Source organism: Vulpes vulpes, unplaced genomic scaffold (genome assembly GCF_048418805.1).
Source record: "Vulpes vulpes isolate BD-2025 unplaced genomic scaffold, VulVul3 u000000657, whole genome shotgun sequence".
Lineage (NCBI taxonomy): Eukaryota > Metazoa > Chordata > Mammalia > Carnivora > Canidae > Vulpes > Vulpes vulpes.
The window spans coordinates 1,352,737-1,370,582 of record NW_027325810.1 but is presented as its reverse complement, the minus strand read 5'-3'; the positions used below and the strand labels follow the sequence as shown (position 1 = coordinate 1,370,582).

The 17,846-nt window shown below is 51.7% G+C and overlaps 1 long non-coding RNA gene across 16 annotated transcripts in view; it reads left to right on the top strand.

Moving 5' to 3' along the window:
- Window positions 1-15,449, top strand: part of LOC112934369 (uncharacterized) — a 68,360-nt gene extending 52,911 nt beyond the window's left edge. For 15 of the 16 annotated variants that reach the window (XR_011999326.1, XR_011999325.1, XR_011999323.1 and 12 more), the window contains 2 exons: window positions 1,491-1,656; window positions 10,680-11,503. This is a non-coding gene — a long non-coding RNA (uncharacterized lncRNA). Of the gene's footprint in view, window positions 1-1,490; window positions 1,657-10,679; window positions 11,504-13,338; window positions 13,507-13,781 lie in introns of those variants that run through there. The other variant, XR_011999315.1, reaches the window with a different exon arrangement.
- Window positions 15,450-17,846: the final 2,397 nt, after the last annotated feature.

The window sequence follows — 17,846 nt, the reverse complement described above, 5'->3', positions numbered from 1 at the left end:
CTCCTTCCTCCTCCTCCCCCGACAACCTCACGAGTTGACCACAGCAGCGTGGTCACATCGGTCATCCCCGTCCTGAGGGAGATCACCTTTTCTATCATTATTATAATGTTCAGTGGGTTTCCACCCCCAACACGTGTGCACACACGCGCACACACACGCACTGTAGTGGTGGCGCTTCTAGTGTCTGTTGCTGGAGATCATGCGAGTGCTCACAAGCTGGTATAGACGGAGGAACACACATAAGCCGCCTTAGCTTGAACTCCTCCAGTTCCCAGATTAGAGACACAGCAGTGCTTGTGCGTGTTAGACATTCGTTTGGGCCGCAGGCAGCGTGAGGTACAAACCGTAGGTCTCTCGCCTTGAGTCCGACGCCGGGGCCCAGAGCCAGGCCGTCCCTCCGCCCTGCCCGCGCCCTCCCTCGCACCCCTGCTCTATCCCATTCCGGACTCAGGCCGAGGCTTGCGCGCCAGGGGCTCGGGAAGAGGCTGGATGCGGGGAGAGGTGCTGTGTCCCCGTAGGACTCCAGGCCCGGGCAGAAGATGGGGGGCAGGGGGCGTGAGGAGGGGACGGCAGGGGAGGCGGTGGCTGCCGTGGGGCGGAGCCGGGTTAGCAGGAGCATCCCCGGCCCACCCCGCCGGGCTGGGGACTGAGAGGGCGCCACGGCGCGTGGAGGCAAGCAGGGACGTTGTGGCAGCCCGGGCAGCCTGGCGAGCCGGCCTCCGGCCAAGCTGGGCTGCCAGGCAGGGGCGGTGCTAGCACCTTCTCCGCTCCCAGCACTCTTCGTCCAGCCCCGTCCCAAAGACCCAGCTGCTGTCGCAAAGGCAACCAAGGGGACGCCCGGGGGGCTCGGTGGTGGAGCGGCTGCCCTGGCCCAGGGCGTGACCCCGGGTCCCGGGATCGAGTCCCGCGTCGGGCTCCCCGCAGGGAGCCTGCGTCTCCCTGGGCCCCTGTCTCTGCCTCTCCCGGAGTCTCTCATGAATAAATAAATAACATCTTTAAAAACAAAACAAAACAAAAGGCAACTGAGGAAGGAACTCACTAGCACTTACTTCCCTGGGCAGTTTGCATTTAAGAGGAGACCCCAGAATATTACTTCTACTACTGCTATACACATTTTACTAAAACTATTACTTTTTTCCTCTAGTCAAGTAATTTGGTAATTTAAAATTTTTCTCAAAGGGCCCCAGTGTGGCTCAGTCGGTTAAGCGCCTACTTTGGGCTCACGTCGTGATCCTAGGGTCCTAGGATTGAATCCCCAGCCCCTCCCTCCACTCCTGTGTGCTCTCATTCTTTCAAATAAATAAAATAAAAAAAAATGAATTTTCTCAAAATTTAAAAATTATTAGCATAAAATTTTCATAATCTTGTTTTCATATCTCTACTTTTTCTCTTTTCCATTCCCAATATTGCATGTTTAATGTTTCCTGCTTTTTTCATGATTAGCTTTGTTAAAGTTCTGCTTTGTAAGGACCAGCTTTTTTTTTTTTAAGATTTTATTTATTTATTCATGAGAGACACAGAGAGAGGCAGAGACACAGACTGAGGGAGAAGCAGGCTCCACGCAGGGAGCCCGACGTGGGACTCCATCCGGATCTCCAGTGTCACGCCCTGGGCTGAAGGCAGGTGCTCAACCACTGAGCCACCAGGTGTCCCCGTGTAAGAACCAGCTTTTGTTTTATGTCTGTTTTTATTTTAGTACCTTTTTACTTCTTAATCATTTTTTAAAAGGTTCATTTATCTTAGGGGGAGCATGTGGTGGAGAAGGGGCAAGGGAGAGGGGGAGAGAGAATCTCAAGCAGACCCCACTAAGTGCAGAGCCCAGCACAGGGCTTGATCTCATGAACCTGAGATGACCTGAGCTGAAATCAAGAGGTGCTTAACTGACTGAGCCACCCAGGTGCCCCACTTCTTAATCATTTTAAAATCAGTTTTGTAATTGAAAAGTAATATAAAGGGTTACTTTTTTTTTTTTACAAACTATTACAAAAAGACCAGTTACCCAAAAGAATAAACAGAGGACAAAAAGAGGAAATATGGGGACACCTGGGTGGCTCAGCAGTTGAGCGTCTGCCTCTGGTTCAGGGTATGATCCTGGAGACCCGGGATCGAGTCCCACGTCAGTCTCCCTGCGTGGAGCCTGCTTCTCCCTCTGCCTGTGTCTCTGCCTCTCTCTGTGTCTCTCAGGAATAAATAAATAAAATCTTAGAAATATATGTGGCTTATAAACAGAAGAGAAAAATCTTACTTGCAAGTAAAATAAAGCATCTTTAATGATGGACCTCTAGACTTGAGTGGGCAGAGAGGCATCTTAGAGCTAGTGTCCCCTGGAGGGGACCCGCTGGGAGCCCCTCCACACCCAGTGCTCCTGCCCACTGCCCCCTCCATCTCTGACGTGCCGGTTGGTGTCAGGCAAGACTTCTGGTTCCTCCCCTGTAAATAGTGACTAATACCGAATGGCCCCACCTGCCCTACATGCTTCACTGGCTGTTGTAACAAGTCGGATACTGAACGTGAAGAAGATGACACCTGACCTTCCCCTGAGCCCTGTGCCCGTCTTTCCTCTCCCACAGGTGGTAGTGGGAGGGGTTGTGGAGGAGCCCAGCCTACGCCCACCTGGGCCTGGGCGGTCGGGATTGCTCACCAGGCCTCACCAGGCCGTGGCCCTTAAAGGAACAGTATTTTGAAGGGAAGGAAAGGGTCTTACTCTCTGTTTAGCTCACTGTGCCTGCTGTCTCATCTCTTCGGCTAGGTTCTGTTTTTGATTATGTTTTGTAAGTCCGTATTTTGCAGAGAAGTGAATGGGAGGGTTGGACATGCTAGGAATAAGCTCCAAGAACCAGGAAGCAGGAAGGGGTGGTCTGTATTCCCAGATGTTTTGGTCTCAGGACCCTTTTACAGTCTTTAAAAATTATTGAGGATTTCATACAGCTGTATGTGGGCCGTAGCTGTAGATATTTACTATAATACAAATACGGAAACGAATATTAGAAAAAGTATTTAAAAGTACTTATTAATTATGTAAAAATAACAGTAATAAATGCTTTACATGTTAACATACTTTTTATAAAAATATTTAGCAGTCTTGGTATTGGGCACTCGGGTGGCTCAGTGGTTGAGCGGCTGCCTTCGGCTTGAGTCGTGACCCCAGGGTCCTGGGATCGAGTTCTGCATCGGGCTCCCTGCAGGGAGCCTGCTTCTCCCTCTGCCTGTGTCTCTGCTTCTCTGTCTCTCAGGAATAAATAAATAAAATCTTAAAAAAAAAATCTTGATATTATAATAAAAATGTTCATTACCTATTGGGTCTCACTGGAAGGGTCTTCAGGACCCCCAGTTTTTTGAGCCACCGGGTGGCTCAGATGTTTAAGCATCTACCTTAGCTCGGGTCATGATCCCGGGGTCCAGGAATCGAGGCCGGCATGTGCTCCTTACTCATCAGGGAATCTGCTTCTCCCTCTCCCTCTCCCTCTGCCATTCTCTCTCTGCTTGTGCGCTGTCAAATAAATAAAATCTTTTTTAAAAATTTAAAAAATATATGATCTAAAATAAGTTCAGTCATTTTACAGTTTTACAAATGTCTTTAATGACTGGCTTAAAAGGAGACAATTGGATTCTCATATCTGCTTTTTTTCCCCTATGATTATACTTATTTATTCATGAGAGACCCGGAGAGAGAGGCAGAGACACAGGCAGAGGGAGAAGCAGGCTCCATGCAGGGAGCCCGACGTGGGACTCGATCCTGGGACCCTGGGGTCACGCCCTGGGCCAAAGGCAGATGCTCCACTGCTGAGCCCCCAGGTGCCCTGATCTGTCTTGCACTTGGAATGGGTCTTTAGTTCATGCCTGATTTTGTGCCATCATGCATTCACTGGTCCTTTGGAAAATAATGGCTGAGTGATTTGCTCAGATCTTCCCAGTGTAGACACATTCCAATCCACGATATTACATTCCTTAACATTACCACTGATGTCATCTGCAAAGTCTTTAAGTACCGGGAAGCTGTGAAGCTCACGGAGTGGAGGCAAGTTTTCTAAAATTCTAATTTTCATTTGCCAGATCAAATTTTATCACTGGCCAAAAATACTATCAGTTTTCTTTTCTTTTTTTTTTTTTTTTTTTAAAGATTTTATTTATTTAATCATGAAAGATACAGAGAGAGAGGCAGAGCAGAGGCAGAGGGATAAGCGGGCTCCACGCAAGGAACCCGACGTGGGACTCGATTCCGGGATCCCAGGATCACGCCCTGGGCCAAAGGCGGCTAGATTGCTGAGCCTCCCCGGCTGCCCACTCTCAGTTTTCTTTGATATGACAAGCTCACTTCACTCATTTTTGAGAAAATGACTGCCAAATAATGTCTTTGTCAGTCGTTCTTTCCTTTTTTTTTTTTTTTAGTCAATCATGTTTTTTAATAAAAATGTTACATGAAAAAAAATGTTACATGAAAAACAGGTGGTTTACTTGTCAGTGCAAACAAGCACATACATTTATCTAGTACTTTCGTAGGTAGCAGAAGTGCTTTATGCAGACTATTAACGAGATGTACTCAAGGGTCATTTTTTTTTTAAGATTTTATTTTTAAGTAACTCGACACCCTGTGTGGGGCTGAAACTTGCAGCCTTGAGATCAGTAGTCGCAGGCTCCACCCACTAGGCCAGCCAGGTGCCCCAAGGGTCATGTTAAAAAATCGGTAATTATTGGTCTATCATGGACATTCCTTTTTTTATTTTTTTTTTAATCATGGACATTCTTACATGAAGCTAGCCTTCTTGTTAAACCAAAGTGCCTGGGGTGAAGAATATGACTTCATCGATTCGTGTTAAGTGCCCAGTAGTTTTTGCCCACTATTGCTTTTGTATTATCGGTTCAAATGTCAACTAAATGAGAACTGCACAGTCTTGGTATTGGGCACCCGGGTGGCTCAGTGGTTGAGCGTCTGTCTTCGGCTTGGGTCGTGACCCCCGGGTCCTGGGATCGAGTCCCGCGTCGGGCTTCCCGCATGGAGCCTGCTTCTCCCTCTGCCTGGGTCTCTGCCTCTCTCTCTCTGTGTCTCTCAGGAATAAATAAACAAAATTAAAAAAAAAAGTCTTGGTATTATAATAAAAATGATGATTACCTGTTGGGTCTCACCGGAAGGGTCTTCAGGACCCCCAGTTTTTTGAGAGCCACTGATGGATGTGTGTGATCATGAGCAATAATAGCTTGTGACTTTGAACATCTCGGTATCCCTCGGCCTCAGTTTGCTCAGCGGCTAAGGGGAGCCCGGATGGGGCCAGCTCTGAGTTTCTACACACAGTCACACCTGTTTACGGGTCCTTGAAGCCATTTCTCCCCCGTGGTACTGCTCTCTCCTCCCTCTCATGTCTCCTTTCCCCTCCATCTCCCCCTCAACCTACCTCCTGCAGGTGGGGTCCTCCTTGTTGCTTCCGTCCTCCCTTGCTCCCTGTGTTATTTTATCTCCTCCGTGATCTTTAACCATCACCCGTAGGCTGACAGCTCCCGAATCGCTGTCTTCCGTCCAGATGTCTGTCCTGGGCTCCAGTGCTACGATTGCAGCTGCCCTTGGGACCTGTCCACCTGTCTGCCCTCCAGGCATGTCAAAGTCAACGTGTCTAAGCTGATTTCCTCATCTTCCCCAACACGTTGCCTCGTCTTCCAGAATAGCCAGTCTTGGTTAATCTGTCCTCTACCCAGTGCCTAAGCCGCAAGCCCAGGAGCCCTCCTTCCTTATCTGATCCCCTACGTCCCTCAGGTAATCACTCAAGCCTATCAGTGCTGCCTCCCAAGTACTTTCCCCGTCTCTTTCTGTTCTCCGGTCTAGCCACCACTGCCTCCGCTCGGGCCCTCGTCACTCCTTAACCAAACCATTGCAAGCGCCTTCTCCCTGGTCCCCCGGCTCCCCTTCCCCATTTGTAATCCGCAGCCCTGGCGGGAAAAGCAAGATTAGCTTCTCACGGCCTTGTTGTTGTTGTTGTTGTTTCCTGTTAAATACATACTGACAGCTTGTCCTGGCGGTGCGGTGTGGGGTGCTGGGGATCGGGAGCACGATGGACGATGGACCTAGGCCCTGGCCTCCAGCGCTGGGGGGTGGGGGTGGGGGGGGCAGGGAAAGTTCCCGCGCAGGCAATCCAGGCTGCGGGATGGGAAGGAGAGAGGGTGCTTGGGAGCCCATGGGAGCCCCCCGGGCTGAGTCCCCGAGGGGGTCGGGGGGCACTTCCTGGAGGAAGCGCACTGTGGGACTCCACACCCGGGGGGGGGGGGGGGGGGGGCAGGAGCGGTGGGAACGTGCTAGTGGAGAGGCCTCGTCTGCCACTGCCGCGGGATCAAGCCGGGTCCCTTGCTGAGCAGCCTGTGTGGCCGCAGGGACCGCTCCCCTGAACGGAGTCTGAGTCCCAGGGGCTTGCTTTCTTTTTTTTAAAGATTTTATTTATTTATTCATCAGAGACCCAGAGAGAGAGAGGGGCAGAGACCCAGGCAGAGGGAGAAGCGTGGGACTCGATCCCGGGTCCCCGGGGTCACGCCCTGGGCCGAAGCAGAGTCGGTTCCCCCGGACTGGCCGGCCCCCTCCCAGCTGCAGGCCCTGGCACGTGCGGCTCCCCGTGCGCTCGTGCCCGCTGAATCACCAGGTCCCTTGAGTCAGGCGCCGGCCCTGACCCCTCCCGCGTAGGCCTCGCGGCTCCCTGCCCTCCTCGTGCTCCCCGCCTGTGCGCACACGTGGGCCCCGTGCACGCGACACGTCACGAGAGCTCGCCCGTGCCCGGCTCTTGCTCCGACCTGCCGGTGTGGAATTCCGGACCTTGCCTAGCTCCCACGCCCCTGTGGGCCTGCTGGGCGTCCCCAGGCTGCCTGGCTCCGGTGCTGGTGGTGACGGTAGCCTCGCCCTCCGCTCCCGGCGCCCTTTGCCCCGCCGCACCCGGCGCCGGCCCGCCCGCCTGCTGGGAGCCTCGGGCTGGGCCGCCGGCACCGCCTTGCAGAGCCTTGGGCTTCGGCCCACGTCGCAGCTGCCACCTCGGCTCCCCAGTCCTCCGGCTCCGCTGAGCAGAGTCTGGGCCGGGCGGCTCACTGCGCTTGCTCCTGCTTGGGAAGGCCCCTTCCTGGCAGGTCTCCAGCCTTCGGCAACTGCACCCCCGGGCTGTGCCCACCGGTGGGCTCCGGCTCCAGCCTGCGGGGAGATGCGTGTGTACTTCCTGTTTAACACAGAGGGTTGCACAAGCAGTACTGAGGAGAGCTGCGGCCGTGAAACAGGCCGCTTAGAAGTACATGAGGTAGGGGCGGGGGGGCGGGGGGGCTCAAAGTCAGGGGTCTGCCTTTGGCTCAGTCCTGACCCCGGTCCCGGTTCAAGCCCCGCGTCCGGCTCCCTGCTCAGTGGGGAGCCTGCTTCTCCCTCTGCACCTGCCCGTGCTCCTCTCTCTCTCTCTCACTCACTCATTCTCTCAAATAAGTAAAAAAAAATATATTTATTTACTTATAAATAAATGAAACCTTTAATATGTATTATATATTATATATAAATATATAAATATTATATATTAATATATATTTATATTTATAAATATGTAAAATATAAATCTTTAAAATATATACATTATATATATATATTGTTTTAAGATTTTATTTATTCATGAGAGACACACAGAGGCAGAGACACAGGCTGAGGGAGAAGCAGGCTCCACGCAGGGAGCCTGACGCGGGACTCGATCCCGGGACTCCAGGATCACACCCTGGGCTGAAGGCGGCACTAACCCGCTGGGCCACCCAGGCAGCCCATACGTAAAATATTTTTTAAAGGGGATGCCCAGGTGGCTCAGCGGTTTAGCGCCTGCCTTTGGCCCAGGGCAAGACCCTGGAATCCCGGTGTCGAGTCCCATGTCGGGCTCCCGGCATGGAGCCTGCTTCTCCCTCCTCCTGTGTCTCTGCCTCTCTCTGTCTCTGTGTCTATAATAAATAAATAAATAATAAATAAATAAATAAATAAATAAATCTTAAAAAAAAAACACGAAAAGGTCAATCTCTCCTGCTAGCCCTCTCCTTCTCGAAGGCTCTCCCTGCTTGTAGTCACTGTTAGTTCCTCGGTGGGAATGTTCAGACTCTGTCCTCCGCATTTCCGCCCATGTGCGGCTGGCGTAGTATTTGAGCAGTTGCTCTCTTTCTTCCCCTTCGATTTTCCCCTTTCCCACTCTCACAGTCTTGGAGCTCACTTGCTCCCGGACTAGCTCCCCAGATTAGAAAACGGAATCAAGTTTCTGGTGTCTCTGGGCTTTGTGTGCCAAAAGCTTACGCACTTGGAGAACGGGAGGGTTTGTGGAATCGCTCATTGAAGAAAAGGAATCTCTCGCACAGGCTGAAGGAGACGGAAGGATTTCAGGCGGCGTCATGAGGCCCCCAGCCCTCTGCAGGGCTCCCGAGCCCCGACCGGCTAGGGGCAGGAGAGACCGGGGAAAGTCCCACCTCGCCTACAGCAGACCCCCGGGCAGCAGGAGGAGGAGCCCGGGGAGCGGTGGCCGCAGGGTGGGACCAGCTGGGGGCACAGGGAGCCGGCTGCGAGACCCCTGGCTGCCCGTGGGTGGCAGAGGGGCTCTTAGACGTGGGCCCCGCCGGCTTCGCAGACCTGCTCTGTTCCGGAGATCTCAGACATACCCGGAGCAAGCTTCCTGTTGGCACGGTGGAAGCTGACCGTAAACATCCAGGGGACTTCTGGGAACTAAAGCTTGGTTTTCTCTGCAGATAAAGACATGTATCTATTTCTGTAGAGTTCCTTTTACATACAAATAATCCCGAATTATATATACTTGTTACCTGCAACGTGTTCGGTTCTTTATTTAGCAATTTGATCTTATTGAGTTCCGTTATTTAAGTAGATCTGTGTCAACTTCATTTCTTTTAATGATGCCCAGTACTCTCTAGAATAGATGTGCCACATGCTGGGCACCAGTAACCAGTTGATTGGCATAAATTTCCAAGTTTTTAGCTCTATTACCAGCTAAGGGCACAACGAACATCACGATGGCTAACATTTGTTGACCACAGACATTCTTCTTCGCATGCAGTAAGTCACACAGCCCTTGGAACAGTCCAGCGACATAGGCCTTGTTATCGCCCCTGCCTCATGGACGATGGGATTAGGTCACACGGAGATGAGTAACTTTTCTATACTCACATACCCGGTAGGTGGTAGGTCTGGGATTTGAACCAGGCAGTGAGGTCCCAAGCCTGCAGCCACAGGCACCTGTGCTAACACAGCTGTCGGATACATTCCTAGTGACTCCTGGGTCAAGTCAAGTGCATGTTAAGCTTTAAATGGTCCTCTTTTATGGAAAGAGGAGTGTGTTTTCTGAGAACAAAGGGGCTGCGGAGGCTCCTGTGCCCTCAGGCCTTAGGGGGTGAGGGCATTTTCTCCGGGGGGGGGCTAAGACTTTAGGTCTGAATCCTGTCTGGCTTCCTCCCCTCTGGGGTCTGCAGGCCTCTCTCTAATTAAGGCCACAGACCCAAGCTGCCGGAGAAGTCAGCTCCTGCCCTGCCTTTCCTCTGTGGCCTCTTAGTTCCTCAGGGGTGAGGTCCCTCCCAACGAGAGCGGCCCCAGTGTCCCATTGCACCTTCAGGGAGAGAAAACGGCAGCCACCTGGGGACGCAGAACTGGCCTGTTCAGCTCCCCGCCTGCAGCTCCCACATCGAGCCACACGGGGCCTTCTTGTGGGACGTCCAGGCCTGCTCAGAGTGTGGCATAGCTTCTCCCTAACACTGCTTTGTTTTTTTTTAAGCCACCTCTACCCCTAATGTGGGGCTTGGATTCATGACCCCGAGATCAAGAGTCAGGTGCTCTAGGGGTCCCTGGGTGGCTCAGTAGGTTGAGTGTCCGACTCTTAATTTGGGCTCACGTCATGATCTCAGGGTCACCAGTCTGAGGCCCACAACGGACTCCGTCTGTGTTGGGCTTGGACCCTGCTTAGGATTCTCTCTCTGCGCCCCTCGCCCCCAAACAGAAGAGTCTGTGCTCTACTGACTGAGGCAGCTGGGTGCCCCATGACACTGGCTTTTATAGGACTCTGTCTGTGGCTCTGAAAGGGGCCAGTTTGCCCCAACCCCACTAGCAGGGGACGGTTAGCAATGTTTGGGATTTTTTTGGTTGTCACAAAATGGGCATGTGGGAGGGTTAAGGGAATACTACTGGCAAATAGGGGGTAGGGAGAGGCCGGGGATGCTGCTAGACGTCCCGCGGTGCTCACCAGAGTTCCCTAGCCCAGCCTGTGGGAGTGTCGAGGCCGAGAAACCCTCAGCCACAGAAGGGCACCGGTGCCAGCATACGAGTGTCACCGCGTGACTCCTTCTGTGAACAGTGGCAGACGCTTGTGTCTTGCTGGCTTGTAGCCTGCAGCTATTCTAAGTGCTTTATATCCGTTAACTCACTAAATCCTCCCTGGAAGTCGGAGGCAGGATCCCCGGTTACCCCACTTTGCCGATGAGGAGGCCGAGGCGAGGGCCCGAAAGGCGCCCAGGCCCAGGCTCCCCCGGCCCCTCTCGCGCCCCGGGAGGCACAGTAGGACCCCTCCCCGTCCCGCCTCCTGCAGCCTCGGGAGCACCAGGGGTTGCTTGTATTTACACAGGGAGGGGCCCAAGCAACCCCTTGTGCTTTTCTCCCGGATTCTAACTCTCCCATTTCTGACGCCTTTTGTATTGTTTTTCTCCAGGCGATTTAACCAAAGTGAGTCCTGGTTGGAGAGTTTACGGGCCACCCGACAGTTGACTTGGTGAATCTGCATAACGCCCGGAGTCCTGCCTACGGCCGCCTGTCTCCCAGGGCTCCTTCAGTCTCTTGGCCCGTAGGCCGTGGCAGCAGGTTTGCCTACATTCGAGAACGACAGCGCGCTTGGTCCCTCGGGAGCCCAAGGAGCAGCGGGGAGTCAGGCGTGGGAACCAGGGGCGCAGGACTCCTCTGAGCAGACCCACAGTTGTGATGAGGGGGTGCTTTTCCGAAGGAGGCCTCCCACAGCCAGGGTGGGAAGTTGTAAATGGGGTGCGGGTGGCGGAAGAGGTGGGAAGGGACCTGTTGGATCAAAGCCAGCTTCGCACTAGAGGAAACACCTATTGGTTCCTTAATTACAGGATGCCACGGATTGGCTTTGCCTCTGGGTGTGGGGGCAGTAACCTGGGCTTTAAACAAACAGCCCCATCACTCAGCAGTAATGAGCAGCACAGAAAGCATCTTCAGTGGGACAGGATGGACAGGTGGCCCACAACACGCAGCCTCGGGCCTGCCCGGAGCCGAGCTCGGTGCCACACCTGGGGAGCAGAGGTGATAGGTCCTGTCTTGGGCCGTTTACGAAGAATCTGCTGTGTCCTAGGCACTGTAGGACACAGGCCTACCGCGGTCTAGAGAATTAAGGAGACAAGTTACGTTTGAAAAGTTAAGCAGCGGCGGAAGAAACCCCACACGTGTTACCTGTAAGGGACGGAGATGCTGAGTCGAACGAGGACCCCGGGCAGGGATGCGCCAGCGGGCAGACGGCCGGGGGGGGGGGGGGCGGTGGTGGTGGTGGTGGTGGTGGTGTATCACACCGCCGTGTCTCTCTCTTTTTTTTTTTAAGTTTTTATTTATTTATTTATTCATGATAGACATAGAGAGAGAGAGAGAGAGAGAGAGGTAGAGACCCAGGCAGAGGGAGAAGCAGGCTCCATGCAGGGAGACCAATGCGGGACTCGATTCCGGGACTCCGGGGTCATGCCCTGGGCCAAAGGCAGGCGCGAAACCGCTGAGCCACTCAGGGATCCCCCCGCCGTGTCTCTCTTAAAATGGGGAGCACAAAGAACAAACAAGAAAGTAAGAAACCACACTGATAATACTAGTCAGAGGTAGGTACTATTGCTATTTTGGTTACATGCCCGAAGACCTTTTTCCTGCGTGTATGTAATGCATGTGCGCACACGCTCCACGACGTAGGTGGGTTCCGATCATACGTGCTGTGCTGTGACTTGCTTTTCATACTTAGCAATACGTTGTACACGATGGTCCTTGACAATAAATAAACTTCCCCTGGGCCTGTAGTATTTCACCGTGTACCTACCATGACTTAACTAATCCCTTAGTGTCCCCTTCGGTTACTAACAGTTAGGGCTTATATATGATTCTTTCTGGACATCCTTGTTTGTATCCTTAGGATATAGTCTTGAAGTAGAATTCTTAGATCAAAAAATATGCACACTTTGAACAATTTTCATATTCCCCAATCACCTTCCAGAAAGGATATACCAGCTTAGACTCTTGACCGCCATCAAAGAGAACATCTCTTTGACTATATCTTTCCCAATATTAGATATTGCTTTTTTAAAAATTGCAAATTTGATAAGCAAAACTAGTATTTCATTGTTGCTATTATATTTTGCATTTATTTATTTATTTATTTATTTATTTATAGACTTTTATTTATTTATTCATGAGAGACACACACAGAGAGAGGCAGAGACACAGGCAGAGGGAGAAGCAGGCTCCCTGCAGGGAGCCGAACGTGGAACTCGATCCGGGGACCCAGGATCACGCCCTGGGTGGAAGGTGGTGCCAAACCGCTGAGCTACCAGGGCTGCCCGTTCTGCTTTTTTTTTAAATTATTTTTTTATTACTTGGATTATTTTTTTACAGGCCAATTAGTTATTGGTAATTCCCTTTTGAAGAATTGATTATGTGCTTTATTTAGTTTTCTATTTGGTATGTTCTTTTTTCCATTTCGTTTGTGCAGTATTTTATTATTTAGTGTGGCTTATTCTTTCTTTGTCCTTTTGCTTTAAAAGAGAACTTGATACATATTCAAGCTGTTAAGTCTTTGTCTTTTTTATATAACAAATATTTATTATTTATTTATTTATTTATTTAATTTATTCATTCATGATAGAGAGAAAGAGAGAGAGAGAGAGGTAGAGACCCAGGCAGAGGGAGAAGCAGGCTCCATGCAGGGAGCCCAATGCAGGGCTCAATCCAGGGTCTCCAGGATCACGCCCGGGGCCAAAGGCAGGCGCCAAACTGCTGAGCCACCCAGGGATCCCCTATAACAAATATTTTATCCTAGATTGTCATTTGCCATTTAGGTTTGTTCGCTATTTAAGCATTCACAAAGGGGATCCCTGGGTGGCGCAGCGGTTTGGCGCCTGCCTTTGGCCCACGGCACAATCCTGGAGACCCGGGATTGAATCCCACATGGGGCTCCCAGTGCATGGAGCCTGCTTCTCCCTCTGCCTGTGTCTCTGCCTCTCTCTCTCTCTCTCTCTCTCTCTCTGTGACTACCATAAATAAATTAAAAAAAAAAATTAAGCATTCACAAAGGTAAAACGTGCACGCAACCAAGGTGGTCTTTATAGGCTTTCTAAACCACTGGGCCAGAGTGGCGGTGACGAGGAGCCGAGAGGCCCATGGGCAGTCCTCGAGCTGGTAACGGTGGCGGGAGGAGGCCTCCAGTCAGGAGGAGAGGATCAAGCCGGCAGATTGATGCAGGATGGAGAGGTGGCCAAGAAGTGGTAAGCTTCCAGGTGAGGAAGGAGGAAGGCGTGGGAGGAGCTGGGTGGTTCAGGGGTACTGACCTGGGCGGCAGACGGAGCAGGTGGAGAGTGAGCCAGAATCTGGAATGCGTGAGAGCTGGGGTGGGGGACGGGCAGGGATGGTCACAGTTCTCCGTGGGGTTGCTGATGGAGGTTCCTGGGGCAGAAGACTCCTTGGTATTTGGATCTCTAGGCTAAGCATGTCTCTGCCTTTGTGTCAGGCTTACAAGGGTTTTGTTTTGTTATGTTCCACTTACTCTACGCAGAATCCACTCCTGGGCCATACGTTTCCGTTTCTTCGGTTTCTTCTGGAATATCTTTTTCTACTGTGCAGCCTGGTGTAGGAGCAATCAGCTCCTTTTCAGTAAGGATCGTCTCGACGTGGCAGGGAGAGCTCGTGTTTGGGCTAATCGGACCATGAGCCCTATGAGTTCTACGCCGCATCCTGGGGCCTTTGTTCACCTGGATGTGCTCAGTGACCAGAGAATCTACACCTAAACCCTTAAGTTCCACATTACGATCCGCATTTTTAAGCACGTGCAGTAAAAATTCACCACTCTTCTCGGGCCACCCACCCTGTGCCCAGCCCACTGCTTGGCCTGGGGCCACCTCCCAACTCAACACTGTAGCGACGGAACGGCACACACTGCTGCTGCAAAGTGACATCTTCCAGATACTTGGTGGCGTTTCAGATACGCGTGTCCTTGATGGCCCGGGCAGCTTCACGCGTGTTCTTAAAGTGGACATGAAGATTTGAACCTATTTATTTCTTGATTTTGTAGGGTTTTCTGGGTCAAGTGAATAGTGAGCCATTTTCAGAGGTTTTCACCTTAGGCCGCTTAGGGGAAGAGCTAGAAAGGTTTTCTCTGCTGCTAAATTATATATTTATACAAATTCTCAATACTTAAATGGGTTCTTTTTTTTATGTTTTTATTTATTTATTTATTCATGAGAGACACATAGAGAGAGAGAGGCAGAGATACAGGCAGAGGGAGAAGCAGGCTCCATGCGGGGACCCCGACGTGGGACTCGATCCTGGGTCTCCAGGATCACTCCCGGGGCCAAAGGCAGCACTAAACTGCTGAGCCACCCAGGGATCCCAAATGGTTTCTTTTTTTAAAGAAATTTACATTTAATTCTTAATCTAGGTGGAATTTGTCATATTTTGGTGAATTGTAAGAGTTAAGGATTAAATTCTTTTTTCCTACTAACTAATGATTAAGATACCTGTCCTTAGCCTCAAGGTCTGACATGCTGACTCCGTCTTGCAGGACTTTTCCCCGTATGCCTGGGTCTGCTCTGGGTCTGCCCTAGGCCTCTCTGGTCTTTTCCAGGGAATTGTCTGTTTGTACACCAGTTCCTTCTGTTTTGATCACATTTTCTCTAAATGTATCTTAATGGGTGCTAGTGTGAGGTATAGTCGTCGGACTCTTTCTCCGAGTTTTCTTCGGTCTTTTAAGGTCGACTTCAAAATCAAGGTGCCACGTCCTCTCCCTTGGACTGCATAGTGGAGCCGGAAACATGGGTGATCCCAGTGGAGTCCTTTGCATTCATAAGCACCAAACATACCAGGACCCAGACTTCATGGGGCTGGGCTTTCTTCGTGGTGTAGAAATCACATGGCCTCTTCAAGGAAGAAGCCCCTCACTACCGCGGACCTCCACTTGGGCCATTCCACAGTCTCTGACCCAAAGACAGTCCTGTGGACCCTCAGAGCTCCCGTGTCTCTAGAATGCGTAGCCCTATGCTCCCCACTGTGGCCCAGCCAGCCCGCGCCGGTGTTTTCCTGTCCATCTTGCAGGCCACCCTGCCTCCAGGCCGTGCCCTCTCCAAGCCTGGTCTCCTCTAAGGATTTCCCTGTGGATGAGCTCTGCGGATCTTCTCCTAATCTGTTTTTAAATGTGTTATTCCAGGAAGAATTCTTCATAATCTCCAACACTGTGATCGCTTCTTTCTAGTTTCTTCTGTGCATGCATGTTTTTACCTATTTCACATTTGCTTGGTTCTTTCTTTTCTTTTTTCTTCTTTCTTGCTTTCTTTTTCTTTCCTAAGTGACTTTTTTTCAGGATTTTTTTTTTTTTTTTTTTTTTTTTTTTTTACTGAGGAGTAATGAACATACAGTGAAGTTAGAAGTCCTAAGCATACTTCTTAGTGAATTTTTATAATGTGTCTACTCTATTGCCACCCTCCTGATCAAGATATTTCGTATGGTGTTAAGAAGCTGCGGTGGGAGATTGGATAGAGAGGAAAATCATGAGTGTGTAAGTTCGTATCTTTTTTTTTTTTTTTTTAAGATTTATATATTTTTGAGAGAGAGCTCCCGTGCATGTCAATGAGGAGGGGGCAGGGGCAGAGGGAGAGAGAGTCTCAAGCAGACTCCTGGCTCAGCATGGTGGAACCCAGCACCCGGCTCCATTGCTCGACCCTGAGATCATGACTCGAGTCGAAATCAAGAGTCAGATGTTTCACTGACTGAACCACGCAGGTGCCCCTTCCAGCTTTTTCTGGAACGGTCTTTGGAGGGTGTTCAGGAGGGAGCAGTGGTGTAGAGAGCAGAGTGGCAAGGAGTGGCGGGTCGTGTTCTGGTCCTCCCGTCACTAGCCATGGGACTTCTGTGCCTCAGTTTCAACAACTGTAAAATGGGAGTAGATGATAGCTCCTACCTCTCAAGGTTGTCATGAAGATTACATGAGGCAGGACATGTGAGCGCACAGAAAAATGTTAATTGTTGTTTTTGTTGTTATTAAGAAGGAGGAGGAGGAGGGGGAGGAGGCAGTGGTTCTTAATGAAGGACACGCATCACAGCCACCTGGGGCACTTTTGCAAAATACACGTGCTCCACCTGGCCAGACCTACTGAGTCAGAGTCTCGATTTTAAATGCCTCTCCAAGTGACCTGTTGCTCATCTGTGGTTAAGAACCACTGGGCTGGGGGTGGCCGTGACTGGAAGCAGGAAGGCTGGTGGCCGGGCCCTGTGAAGGTGAGGGCTGGAGAGGGTCTGAGCTGGGCAGAGTCGTGGCAGAGTGGAGAGGTGGCCCGGCCCGGACGTGGCGGCCTTGGGTGGGGAGCAGGAAGGAGGGGGAGGAGTCTGGGGTGACTCACGGCGGCTGACCTGGATGATGGAGTGAGCAAGTGGAGGATGGGATGAGCCAGAAACCAGAACACAGGAGGGGCCAGGGGGCTGCAGACAGCTCGGGTTCTCCTGGGCCTGCTGCGGGAGGCTCCTGGGAGCGATGACCAGTTAGCACTGGAGTCCCTAGGCCCACGCGGGTGCTGTTTCTCGGGGAGTCATTGGCGTGAAGGAGCTGAGGCCTGGATCTAGTCGTAAAGCAAGTGCAGGGAGCGGAGGAGGGCCAAGGACGGGCGTCCCCCGGGAAGGCCTGCGCCCACTTTCCTGCTCCCTTCCTACAAGGGGAGAAGCGCTTACTCCTGGGGTCGAGCCCCTTGCTGATGGCTGCTGGGAACGGACTCACTTGAAGATGAGTAATGACTGTGGGTCACTTCCTCACGGTCCTCAAGGTTTTTCACATCCCCCGGTAGAGGAGCTTATCCTCACTCTCAGGACCCCCAGGCAGCTCCCGTGGCCAGGGCCGCGTCCTATCGTCTGACGTCCCTCCGTCCTCCGTGTTGTCACATGCGCGGCCTCCCGTCGATGGCTTCTTAGACTCTGGCTTTCTTCATCCTATTCATATCCCCCCGTTGCCCTTTGGTAAGAATTTAAGTCATTCCACTGCGTCTCCCAGAGACACTTAGACCTGCAGGTTTAACAGACGTAACAGAAGCTGTTGGGTTCCTGGGGGAAGGCGCCTAGAATGAGCGGAGCATTTGCTCGTTCTAGAATGTGTCTGTCCAGGGCAGCCCGGGGGGCTCAGCGGTTCAGCACCTGCCTCGGCCTGGGGTGTGATCCTGGGGTCCCGGGATCGAGTCCTGCATCGGGCTCCCTGCATGGAGCCTGCTTCTCCCTCTGCCTGTGTCTCTGCCTCTCTCTGGGTCTCTCGTGAATAAATAAATAAAATCTTTAAAAGAAAACCAGAATGTGTCTGTCCAGGAGACGCTGCTGCTTTGGTGGGAACGTTCTGCGCCGCACCGCAGGCGGGCCACTAGCCGCATGTGGCTGTCGGGGGTCCAGGATGTGGCTACTATAACTGAGGAACTGAATTTTTCATTTTAATAGTTAACTGAAAGTTAAATTTAAGTTGGCAAGAGAAAAGTAGGCACTATCCCTGAGAGAGGGGGGCACCAGGCCTGACCCCCCCGCCCAGGGTCACAGGTAACTTTGCAAGGGGTGCTTGGAGGCAGACCAGCTTTCCTCCCCCGCAGCTCTAACCTCA